The following is a 13860-nucleotide window of genomic DNA, read 5'->3' as shown; positions in this document are numbered from 1 at the left end:
CGTTTGTGATGAAACTTTTGTTGAAAAATGTGTCAATGAAAGTAGGCCTGTTGAGGTGAACATATCAAGTTGTTCATCATTAAGTTGTGAGACTGAGGATAATTCAAGTGAAAGTAAAGTTTTTGAAAATGAAAAAGCAAGTACTTCGTGTAAATATGTTCCACCAAATAAACGATCATTTTCTCAAACAACCAATCAATTTAGAAATCCTCAGCCATACAACTTCTATGACAACAACTACTATGGTCATTATCAACAAAATTTTGTTAATCCATATTACACAAATGTGTTTTATAATCATGTTCCTTTCCAAGGATCACCTTTCCCATCGCACCAACCACATTATAGTTCAGATGAGTTCTATGGCACTCCTAGGAGAAAGTGCTGTTTTGTGTGTGGTCACTCTTCTCACCTTGCAAGACATTGCAAGCACTGGTTCAAGCAACAGCTTGATATTCAAAGGCGGCTTAGTCAGTCCCCAAAAGGAGCTTTTAATAGCCCTGATTCAAGGACTGATCAAGCTGATAGTGAACCCAGTGAAATGGATGTGAGATCCAAAGTAAATAAAGTAAAACACAAAAAGAAACCTTTTTGGAAAACCAAGAAGGATAAAATAAAAAAGGATCCTAAGACTGTAAAGTCTGAGGATTCACCAAAAATAGTTTCAAAATCAAGAAAAGAAAAGTCCAAAACTGACAAAACCAAGGAACAAGTTTTTTCTTGGATTCCTAAGGACTGTTTTTCATCAAGTGAGGCTCCACCAAGAAATAAATGGTTTTCAGGAAATAAAATCAAATTTGGTTGGTTTACGGTTGACCTTCCTGGGACAAAGGTATCCCGGGAACCCATGTCCATTTGAACGCTTAGTGCATGCAGGGTCAATCAAAGAGGACTATCAATAGTATTAGGTACTTAGATAGTGATTGCACCAGGCATATGATGGGAGACGAACCCTTGCTATTTGATGCTAAACCATTCGATGGCGGATTCGAGTCTTTCATAAGCGACATGGGAGGACAAACTTCAAGGAAGGGAAGCCTTGTTTAAATAGTTCAACAACAACTTTTCGAGCGTTTCTCAAACCAACCTCGTCCAACTGCTTTTCTCAAGTGATAGATCCAGCATCAGCTGTTGGATCTCGGTTTGAATCTCTTCAAATTTGTTATACAATGTGATAATGCATGCTTAAGATAGTCCATCTGACAACAACTTTGCTGACCTTTTTACTAAAACCATCGATCATGCTCGTTTTGAATTTATGGTCGAATCGTTCGGCATGATCAATTTTGATTAAAACAACCTATCTATCTTTTTGTATATAAAATTGTAAATATTTTTCAAATATGTCACAATTTTAGAGGGAGAAAATGAGTTAAGTTTAACTCACCAAAAATATTTTCAATTCATCTTAAGAAAAGCAAAAACAAATCATTTGATTTACCAAAAATATTTTATATTACTTTTAAGAAAATCTAAAAGGAATTGTCCTGTTTAGAGGGAGCTCATGCTTAGAGGGAGTCGGATAATTAAAATTTTCAAATTTTGAGAAATTAATCCGACCATTGGAAAATGATAGTACATTGATATGCAATGATCCTAGCGCATGAAAAGAGTAGATCAAAAGTCTACAAAATCACTCACAGATGTGTAGATAGGCTTGACAAACAAGTAAATGTCGGGTGATATAAACCTAAATTCCTGCCGGTACTAGTGAATATACGATTATGAAGCGGTTGCATGATTCCGTGAAGTCATATTCATGAAGACAGAAATGTAATTATACATGTCATACCCAAGCCTCTCTTTACCTAATCACAGTTGTCTTATGAAATAAGTGCCAATTTTTAATTTCTATTGAGTCAAGTAAAGTGTCAAGAAAAGAAAAACAAAAAGAGTCAGAAAAGAAAAAGAAAAATCAAGAAAAAGAGTAAAAAAAAAGTCAATCTTATGGATTTTAATTCTGCTTTATTTCTTCATTTATTTTGATTCAAGCCTTGGACTTTCTCTGTTTGTAGTTATACAAGATCTGATTGTTAAGGCCATGAATCTTCTGCTTTATTTTAATCTTTCTAGATCGAGTCAAGTGTGCAAAAATAAAGAATAAAGTGTCAAGTATGTTAATAAGTATATTGTGATCAAATAAGAAAGGTTTAAGTCAAGTTGAGGTGATATGTTAACACAAAGTAAGCCCGAGATATGATGGAATAAGTAACATGTCTGATTAAGTGGGGACCACATAAGCACCGTGCCTAATTGTACTTTAAACGTATCACTTTGGCATCAAAACACTTGTCAAGTTAAACAAACGGACAATATCTACAGTCGGTGATGAAATTGTGACATAATAATATCAAAATGGAAACGCGATCTAGGGCTTTGCAAATCAATATGATTCCATGTTGTGATCTTTCTCACAAAAATATTAAAATCATTTAGAAAATTTTGTAAATATTATTGATATATAATATTAATTTCATCTTTACTCCTATCTTTTATTGTTTATTTTGATTTTGTTTTATTTTAGTTTCAACTTCAAAATGTTATATATATTTTCGTTATTTTAAAATATATGAAAATGCCAAAAAGATTTTAAGTTTTTATTATGTTCGTACATATTTTGTTAAACTTTGTTTCATTCAAAATCATGTGTTTTGTTGTCAAGGTCGTTCATGCAAAGTTCGTTGAAAATCTGGGACTTAAACAAATCATTTACAAGTTGAGAGACTGAAATTGGGAGGGCCTGTGAACGAATTCTTCCTTGACCCTCTAAAGGGTCTGTGAATGGATCTTATTCGTTCTAAGTTTTGTGTAGGTGTACATGGACAGGTAGATCAAGAGCAAGTCTGCTTGGAGTTGCAGGTGCTGAAGCGCTTAAAAGAAAATGAGAACATGAAAGGTGGTGGTTGAACCTAAAAAGGAACTAATTGTATCTGAAGACAAGGAAAGAAACCAGTCGGCTCAAGAAAGTCAACAAAAGAAAATTAGATGTCGAGCCTCGCGCATCTGATGTTTCTAAAATTTTCTGTTGCCGATCCTTCCCAGAAAATAAGATAAGAACGGAAAATAAAGATTTGTCCAAAATCCAATCTGGTTCAAGATCCTGGATCAAGACAAGTACTAAGTTTCAAGAAATAAAGACGAAGCAACGATGTAACATCCCGAAATTTCAAAGTGATATTAATTATATTACTTACTAATAGAGGGAAAGTTTACTCGGGTTGTCAGGAAATAAATAATAGAGTAGGAGTTGGTATGAGTCGGGCTAGTGTTGGATTAATGGAGACGGGTTAAATGAGAATGGGCCTTAGGTCCATGGGATTTCAGGGATATAAATATCCCCTAAACCCAAAAATATCTTCCATTTCCACTTATTCCAAACACACTCCAAAAACACACACACCATCTACACCGCCGCCGGGCCGAGGAGAGGAACGGGCAGATCCGAGAGAGATAGAGAGAGCGATTAGTGTGTTAACAACTTAAACGAGATCCAAACAAGCTCAAAAATGTATGATTCTTGATCTTTGAAGTTTAAAGATCCAAGCTTTTTAGTGTATAAGCGACCGAAAATGGTCGGGAAGCGTAGTGGGTGATATTGAACCATAGCAAGGGTGTTAAAATCGCTCAAAATGCTGGACAGAAACCGAACAGCGGCTGATCTGGACAACTTCGCCTGCAACTGGGCAACTTCGCCTTCAAAGCGATGAACTTCGCATGCAAGCTAAGTTCGCCTGATGGCAACTTCGCTGTAAAGTTAAGTTCGCCTAACTGGTAACTTCGCCTGAGGCCAAGTTCGCCTGATGACAATTTCGCCTGAAGCCAAGTTCGCCTGATGGCAACTTCGCTGTAAAGCTAAGTTCGCCTAGCTGGTAACTTCGCCTTAAGCTAAGTTCGCCTAAGGTTAACTTCGCCTAGAGCTAAGTTCGCCCGAGGGTTAACTTCGCCTAAAGTCAAGTTCGTTTAGAAAATAAATTAAAAATCTAATGAAAAATGTGTTAAGACAGTTAATGGAAATAAAATTTTTCCAAGCTGACCTGGCAGCTCGACCCCAGCCAGGGGCTCTGCCCCTTGGACCCTGCTAGGGGCTGCCGCCCCTAGACCCCGCTGCCAGGGGCGCTGCCCCCGGACCCCCGTTCGTTGTGGGTAGTAGTTAAGACTGGAAAGATGATATGAGTAGTGATAGTTGTTTGATACGTGTACTTGTTATACAGTCAGCCGTGCATAGCTGAAGAAAGGGATTACGATTAACGGTGAACGTAACCGTGTTCAGGTGAGTTTCTAGCCCCATTCCTTGTTATGTTTTCGGGGCTGTGTGCATACTCGATGTGTTGTTAATACATTTATCCTAAGTGATAAGTGTATGCCATATGTGATATATGTGATGGATATGAATGATTACTTGTCGGTACGCGAACGATCTTCGGATATTGCGCGTACTGTCAGGTTAAAAATAAAGATACGAATATTATATATCGAAGATGTATGAACATTACAAATGAATACTTGTCGGGGCGTGAACGATCTTCGGATATTGCACATATCGACAAGGGGTAGGGTTGTTAAATGAATGATGTAAAGAACGCCTAGAGTGTTCTTATGCTATAATGTAATTATTGTATATGTGAAGTATGTGTATATAGGTACACGAATGGCATGTGAGTTCTACGTTCGACATAGTAAGTTAGGATGGCAAATCCCTCTAGCTTCTGTCGGACATAGACTCGGCTAGTAATGGCGTAGTTAAGGACTGCGAGCCTTATACGTGAAGTAGATGATATATGTAAACGTAGATAAGGACTGCGAACCTTATACGTAATGTAGATAGGCGTCAGCATAGGAAAGGACTGTGAACCTTATACGTGCTGTATTTGTAGCATAGGGGAGGACTGCGAACCTCGTACGTGCTATGAATTAGGTTGCAACAAAGGGAAGGACTGCGAACCTTGTACGTGTTGTGGATGTATTTCAGCATAGGAAAGGACTGTGAACCTTATACGTGCTGATTTTGTAGCATAGGGGAGGACTGCGAACCTCGTACGTGCTATGAATTAGGTTGCAACATAGGGAAGGACTGCGAACCTTGTACGTGTTGTGGATGTACTATGGTATAGGGAAGGACCGCGATCCTTGTACGTACCATAAATGGTGAACATATGTAAGGACTGCGAACCTTGTACGTGTTCACGACCTTGAGTACAGGTATAGACGGTGAACTATGAACGTACTCTCGGTAGACTGAGGTTAGTGATTGTAGATATGTATGTATGTATGGTAGCAAGTATGTATGTAGAACAGAAGGGTAACTAGTGAAGTATGGATATGTATCTACGGATATGTGTGTATGTGTATGTATTGTATGGCGTTCGATTAACTAGAACTCACTCAGCGTAGCTGACTTTTAGTATGCACGCAGGTGAGCTGATTATAGAGTTAGCATGAGGATGACACACGGCATGGATTGAACGGCTGGCATCTGAAGAAAGAAGTAAAGATGTTTTAAATATAAAGTTTTGTGTTATGGTATCAAAGAAAAGATTTAATGTTTTGTAACAAATGATTTATGTTTTATATTCCGCGAAAAGTTTTAATAAACTCTGATTTGAAGAACTGTGTTTATGAGTAAATCTGACGCTAAATTAGGGCCACCGGGTTCGGGGCCTTACAAAAGAACTTGACGAAGATTCCTCGACATACTCAATCCTAGAGGGAGATTGTAGGGCCAATATTCTATATTGTTTTTAGGATTGTGTATTTCGTTCTAGTTTTCTTTTAGTCGGTGTATTACGTACTCGGTACATTTATTTTGTAGGTTTATTATGTAAACTTTGGAGAAATGGGGACCCTATATAAGGGACACTTTACCCATTTCTCCACAACTACAACTCAAGAGAAACAACTTAAGGAAATAAAGTCTTTCTCTCTCCACTTCTCCATTTTCTCTCTTTTGTAATAACAAACTAAGATCCGAATGTCGTTGGTGATTTCAAATAACTAACAACACGGATTGATCCGAGTCAAGTTGTGAGATCCATCTAGAGGACCTACACTGAGTCGAAATCAAGATTTTAAATTTCAAGAAATTTAAAGTGCTTATTCTTCCTTGAGTTTGATTGATATTTTAAAGGTCCCAAAAACAACTTGTTGATAACAAAGGTGTGAAAGTTGATTGCAGTTTAGTAAAATTTATCCATATTTTATATACTGTGGAAGTAAATTAACAATTTTAATAATAAAAAATTGAATTGAAAATAAGTATGGTACCATGTTGGGATAATAGTGGACATACGTAAATGAACACGAAAATTAACATGTTTGTTCGTTAAAAAATCTAAAGGAACATAAACAAAGGAGCATAAACGAACGTAAACACACACAAAAAAACACGAAAACGGGAGTGTTTATATTTGTTAATTTTAAAAAAGAACTATATTTAAAATGACCCGTTTTGACATGTATTCAATCCGACCGAATCATAGGGACCACTTTTAAGGTGACACTATCAGATCAGAATTAATACCCGGCTGACCCGACTCATGACCATTTTTAAGGTGACACTATCAGATCAGAATTAATACCCGGTTGACACGACTCGCTTAAAAGCAACAGAAGTTACTCTCCAGGCATTAATATATTAGATGAAATAGATAATGAAGATTCACATCAGATTTTTGTTTCGTTTTTACATGAGGAGGCATTCTTTTAATGGTTCCCACATATCTGTTATATAGGTAGAACCATTTGATGAAATTTGATGGAGACCAGCAACCCATCTCTGGTTCAAGAAGTTCATTAGAACAAAAACAACAAAACATGATTTAGACTAGTAAGCCATAGATTTATAAATGAGCCAACTACTACTACTACCACCATAAAATAACCAGAAATCATTAGGCATAATAAAAAATGATTGTTACAACCCAAACACAAAGCCCATCCCCTACACACATGTTTCACAACAGCTGGTTATCTTGTTCTTATAACTCAATAAACATATTATCACTAATATCTCTCCCCCCCCCCCCCCAAAGTCTGCAAAAGTATAAGCATCAATTTAAAATTGGAGTTCAAGTGATAAGTTGGTAACTAATTTACCATAACATCAAATAAATATACAAAAATTAATATTCCTAAGTCTGCAAAATTACTATAACACACACACACATATAGGGTAAAGATAACATACAAATAGAAAAAGTGTGCGAAACGTATGAACTATAATAAAATTGGAGGCGGTGACATTTTTGTAAATAAGTGGAAATCATGTTTGTAGTGTAATTTAATTACTCTATACAATTTACAAATATAGTAATTATAGTTTACAAATAGAGTAATAAAATTACTCTATTTGTTTCAACTAGAGTAATTATTTTATTAGTAGAGTAATTATTGAATCTGTTTCTTCTTCTTTCTTAAATTGTCCGCTTCAAAAACCTGTAACTACAAATCGATTGGCAAATCACACACTTTCTTGTTTCAATATGCCATAAAAAGCTTCAAATCGACGAAATCGTAAACATATATCTCCTGATTCTTCTATAACATCATCATAATAATCCAATCTTGCCGGAGACGTAGGGATTTAACTTCTGATTGGAACGATACATCGGCTTTGGTGGTCAGCCGCCGCCTATTAGAGCGAGTATGCTGCAGCAGAAAACGACGGCGTGCCGCCACCAGAGTCAAAGTTTCGCCGGATTTGTCGGCAGTTTTAGATACAAGAGATGTGGTTGGTGTCAGCGGCGAGGCAACGGAGCCTTGGTTGAAGGAAAGGTGGTGGGGGTTGGCGGTGGAGTGATTGGAGTCCGGTGATTTTGTGGTGGATGAGGAAGAAGATGGAGATGGGGTTTGGTGGTTGAATGAGGAAGAAGATGGAGATATGGTGTAGTGGTTTTGTTCAGTTTGTATGTTTAGTACGGATTTTTTATTTGTATTTGATCCATCTCTCTCTCTCTCTCTATATATATATATATAATTCCTTCCAATTCATTAAATGCTTTATATCTAAATTTCCAATAATTAAGGAATCCAAAGGTATTGCATTTGATTACTTCACCTACATACACCATCATGGTCAATGTCAAGCCTAACAATTTCCAATTGCAAACTGTGTATGGAAGTAGTATGATTAGTAAATTACTAATTAGATTGAAAATATAATCTCAGAATTGTTAAATAAAATGAAATCTTAAACCTTAACAAAACAATTGATTGAGGCAATTAACTATGATTAGGAGGCTGCAACACAGAAAATTAAAGATTTAGATTGTTCAATCAATACATCGTCAATTATCATTTCCGTTTATTTTTTACCATATGAACAAAAGCCTAGAAAAAGCTTCTCTATCATCTCATATAGTACTCAAATCAACTACTTCTAGTAACAATGAACAAACAAAATCATTAAAAACGATTCGGTAGTGTGATTCATTAACAATCGTGTGACTGTGACCATAGAGAAAAATACTAACCTTTGAGAGATCATAACAGCGGAATCGAATCGCTACCACACTTAAAGATGGAAGGCATAGGCTGGATTTAAACAGATCAGGCTTGGATGTTCGATGAACTGATAAATATTAGGGTTAGAGGACGTTATTCATAACGTGTAGTAGAATAGAAAGTCTTATCGCATCAGATTATAAACATGAACAGAGCCGATGAACCCTAATTGTGAAAAAGCTTGGCTGGAGAATAGGAATGCTGGTAAATATTCATCCGTGTAAACCCTAAATAAGTTTGAGCGGGAAAATAAATTTTTGGCTAATTATTAAAGTGACACCTGACATATATTGGTTTTCTTTATTACAGAGGTTAGATTTTATTTAGTGTATTACTTAAATGGAATAAATAAGATTCAAAATAAATGAATGACTAAAGAAATAATAATGAAATATTTCATAATAATAATTTTGTAGCGGACAAATGATAATATGGTGCCCCCTGGTGCAAGTTATATTTTTGGCCCTCACACTTTTTTTCATGAATTGAAAGAGTTCTATCTCATATAGCAAATTCTACTGCTTATACTCTTGCAAGCAAGGCGAGAAGCGATTCTCTTATACCACAAAACATTCACAAGTTTTTTTCTCACGCATATTTTTTTTAATTCGGGGATGACTTTATTGTGTTTTTTAGTCAAATTTTAAATTTAGGTCATAATTCATATACGAGTTCGAACTTTTGGTTATTCGTATCGAACTCTGATTTCAATCGAATTTGTAATTTGATTATTATATATCAAACCAATTCAAAAAATCCAAATTCAAACCAAATTTCAGTTAGATCATAATTCAAATAACAAGTTCGAACTTTTAGTTATTCGTATCAAAACTCTGATTTCAATCGAATTTGTAATTTGATTTTTATATATCAAACCAATTCAAAAAATCCGAATTCAATCAAATTTACTCTGATTTCAATCGAATTTGTAATTTGATTTTTGATATATCAAACCAATTCAAATAACCCGAATTCAATCGAAATTTCAGTTAGATCATAATTCAAATAACAAGACCACCAATGTAAACTTGAATCAATAACAACCATGTCAGTTACAAGCATCTATAACCAAACTAATCAAATAAATCTAGATAACAAATATATAACAAACTGAAAAATTGAAAAAAAAATCTAATACATTCCCCTTTTAATCTTTTATCATCAAATAGAACTTATAAATCCAAACCCTTAATCCCCTATGCTACACATCCAATATTAAATTCAACTACTTTACCCGACCTGACCTGACCCAACCACAAAATTCATATCCGGTTCACCTTATCCGCCTTCACAACCGGGTTCGCCTTCGCTATCGCCTCCCTCCCCGTCCTCTTAAAATCGAACTCACAACCATGCTCTTCAGGATACCGATGGGCCCCACAAAACATATCCCCACATTTACACCTAAACCCCATCACACCAACCTTCTTGTTACAACTCAAACATCTATTCGAAACCCGAACCTGAACCTCCTCAACCGCCACCACGGCTTCAGCCGTAGTCACCGAAGCCGAAGAAAACGACGAGCCGACTTTGTTGACTAATTTGTTCATCATGACTTTAGTTGAAGCCGCTTGCTCGTTGTTAACTTGTGAGTCACGGTAGCATTTGGAGCATAGGTTATTCGTTGAAGCCGAGCCGAAGAAGCCGCAGCTGTTGGCGCAGAGAGCCGGCTCGGAAGGGTGGAGGCTTGTAGCGTCGTTCATGTTGTTTGCATTAGAACTCATTTTGATGTTCGATAACTTGATTATAATCTACTCTGCGAATAATAACTATATTAACGATAAGAAACTTATGATATAAATTTGTTGAATTTGAATAAATAATGTATTTATAAGCCTCGGGTGCGAAATATTAGTTTGACTTAAGAAGTAGAGTCCATAATGACGGCGGAGAGTTGGTTAAAAACCTATTTTGCCCCTACTAAAAGTTTAAGTTTGTAAAGAAGTATGAGGGTCGTTTGGTCTTTTAAAGGACTTAAACCGCCTAGCTTTAGTTAGATAGGTTGTAAACAGACATATCTGCCCTTTTTATTTTGGTTCAGAAGAAACAGGTGAGTTCCAGTGCCAACTTTCTAGAAGGATCTAAAATGTTCTAAAATTTTTAATATTTTAATATCTAAAATGTTCGAAAGTATATTTGAACCCTGTGTTTACGGTGATATGATAGATAATAGATGATGGGTTAAATTATCTATTTGGGTCAAGTTTTAATCGATGGGATAAATTCTTGAATATCCAAGTAAAAATATACAGAACAAGGGGATGTGTCTTGCGGTATAATCTATATTGACAATAACGTGTTGGATGATATGACTATTTAGAAACAATCGTATTTCTACTAATGTTCCATTCATGTTATTAAAGTTGGTGAATGATATTAAATCGACATCATTCATGTTGGTGAAGTAGAAGAGCGAGCCTGGAACAAGAGAAATTGAGCCAGGAGAAATGGAGTCGGTTTAACTTCGTGAATTTTCAATTTAGGTTGCATGCTTATTATTGTTTCTTGTTTTTGGCCTTTTGTTGTCTTGGGACTTGGGCTACTAGGGTCCTGTACACTTTCTTCTTTTGATTTAATACAATTGGCATTTCAAAGAAAAACAAAAGATAAAAATATGTAATGGATGAGTTAGAAGTGTAAATGTCAAGTCGAAAACAAAACAACTATTCCACTCAAAAGATTATCAAATAAAATCAATGGGTATTTAGTTCAACGCTATCCTAGTGGACGATAAGGTGCTTCATCCACTAGTAGATTGTTGAGTACAATTAGTAGTAGTTAAAATGCGCACGTCAGTTATCGTTACAAAAACAAGAAAACAGATATGATCTTATTTGAAGAGGTCCGAACCAATCCTAGTCGTTTTTATAAGACTAATTTCTTTGTAATCCGTAGGTTTCGAATACAGAATCTTTCCGTGTTTAAGCGACTTTGTAATTGTTACTGGACCAACAACCCCATAACCAGTCCTAGTTTTTCACACCGATTCGATCCCCGGCAACGGCGAATTTTATTTTGCTACTTACCCGTGTTCAGCGGGTCATGCATAGTAATGTTATGACTCCAAGACCAGCAAATATAGTTTTTAAAAGATTGGGTTTTGCGATTCAAAAAGGAGTAGCGGCGCAGCTTGTTGCCCGCTTGCCTTATGTTTCGATGTAATCCAATAAACTATTTAACTCTTAATTATTTACACTTAAAATAAATAAATACCGATTTAATCGAGAAAACCCTCAAACTCCCAAAGCATACCCTTTCCATCTCTAAATCAACGAAAGAGAAGTCCCCAAAGCCTTTATTAAGTCGTCCTACGAAGATAAACTTGAAGCCAAATTACTATCTTTATTTACCATATTCAACACTAAACAATTTTTCTCAGATTCATTAAATAGATGCATGGGTAATTAGCCACTTAGCCGTTTACTTTCATGTTAATACACTGTTTATCTTACCAAAAATAAGTCTTGTTAGTTGTTGCCACATGATATTTTTTCAAAAATTTATTTACATTTATCTAAATTAAAAAAATTAACACATTACTATAGCAATCTGGTTGTCAGTATGCATTTTGTTTTTCAAAACTGGTTCCAAGCCCAGACTCTGAAAACCTCACATAAGCCGGAACCTAAATCTAAGCAACAATTTTGTAGAACAATGAAGTCAATAATTCAGTATGTAGCAAACTAGCAACCGATTCACTTGATTAAACACTTGAATAACCCGAATATGCATTACATATGTGATATTATTACATTTTTCTATCTAATATATTAACTTTTGGGTTAGCCTAAGTCTTATCTTAATTAAGAATTAGTTTTTGAGATTCTTTTTTTTTCTTCAAAAATTTTAAAAAAATTTGAATTCTTTTAGTATTTTTTATTCGATTAGCCCTAAAACAACAAATTTGAATTCGAGTTCAGATTCAAATAAGATTTTCAAATTTATACTCTAATAACAATAAAATTTGAATAAATTCCAATTTTTTTATTCGATTAGCCCTAAAACAACATATTTGAATTCGAGTTCGGATTCAAATAAGATTTTCAAATTTATACTCTAATAACAATAAAATTTGAATAAATTGATTCACTGTCTTCTGATGTAAGTTAATTTATAACAACCATATCCCTAAGCTTCTAATAACAAAATTAATCAAATAGAAACCATATCCCTAAACTTCTAATAGCAAAATTAATCAAATAAATAGAAATTGAACAACAAATTTAACTAACAAAAACTACCACCAAATGTAAAAATCATATAACAATTTTCAAACATATCCAATATAACTTTCCAGCAAATAATAATAATAACAATTCAACTACCTAATCTATCCAACCTGAGCCGACCGAAAACTTTAAATCCGGTTCACCTTATCCGCTTTCACAACCGGGTTCGCCTTTGCTATCGCCTCCCTACCCGTGCTCTTAAAATCGAACTCACAACCATGCTCTTCAGGATACCGATGGGACCCGCAAAACACCTCCCCACATTTACACTTAAACCCCATCACACCAACCTTCTTGTTACAACTCAAACACCTATTCGAAACCCGAACCCGAGCCTCCTCCACCGCCACCACGGCTTCAGCCGCAGCCACCGAAGCCAAAGAAAACGACGATTCGGCTTTGTTGACTAATTGGTTCATCATGGCTTTAGCAGAAGCCGCTTGCTCGTTGTTAACTTGTGAGTCACGGTAGCATTTGGAGCAAAGGTTATTCGTTGAAGCCGAGCCGAAGAAGCCGCAGCCGTTGGCGCAGAGAGCCGGCTCGGATGGGTGGAGGCTTGTAGCATCGTTCATCATGTTTGCATCAGAACTCATGTTTGCGAATAATAATAGTAGTAATAATAATCAGAAACTTATGATATAATGATATGATGTAAATTTGTTGGAATAATAATAAGGTATTTATAAGCCAAGGGTGCGACATAATAGTTTTGACTTTATCCACAATGACGGCGGAGAGTTAGTTAAAAACCTATTTTGCCCCTACTAGAAGTTTAAGCAAGTAAGCAACCAAGGAAGTACGAGGGTAGCTTAGTCTTTTTGAAGTACTTAAAGCCGCCTTCTATTTGTTTAAAGGCAAAAGGAGATTCCAGAGGAAACTTCCTAGAAGAATCTATAATGCTCTAAAAAAATTAATACTTTTATAGGAATATATCACGGATAATCAAAACGGAAGGAGAGAAAATATGTAATCAATGATCAGAGGGGTGTAAATGAGTCAAGCAACTCGTAAGCTATTTGATACGGGCTTAAGAAAAATATAAATGGAGCTTAAAATAAGTTCAAGCCTAAAAATAATTTAGTTTAATAATTGAGTGTAGAAGCGAGCTTCAATTATTGAGATTGCGTCG

The 13860-nt window shown here is 35.5% G+C and overlaps 2 pseudogenes; both read right to left on the bottom strand.

Moving 5' to 3' along the window:
• Positions 1 to 9736: 9736 nt before the first annotated feature.
• Positions 9737 to 10235, bottom strand: LOC143558898 (zinc finger A20 and AN1 domain-containing stress-associated protein 1 pseudogene; annotated as a pseudogene).
• A 2624-nt stretch (positions 10236 to 12859) lies between these two features.
• LOC143558897 (zinc finger A20 and AN1 domain-containing stress-associated protein 1 pseudogene) lies at positions 12860 to 13333 on the bottom strand (annotated as a pseudogene).
• Positions 13334 to 13860: the final 527 nt, after the last annotated feature.

Source organism: Bidens hawaiensis, unplaced genomic scaffold, assembly GCF_021521415.1.
Source record: "Bidens hawaiensis isolate Kalapana, Puna unplaced genomic scaffold, B.hawaiensis_p1.1 tig00019670_1, whole genome shotgun sequence".
NCBI lineage: Eukaryota > Viridiplantae > Streptophyta > Magnoliopsida > Asterales > Asteraceae > Bidens > Bidens hawaiensis.
Note: the sequence above shows the minus strand (reverse complement) of the source record. Positions and strands in the feature narration are given on the sequence as shown.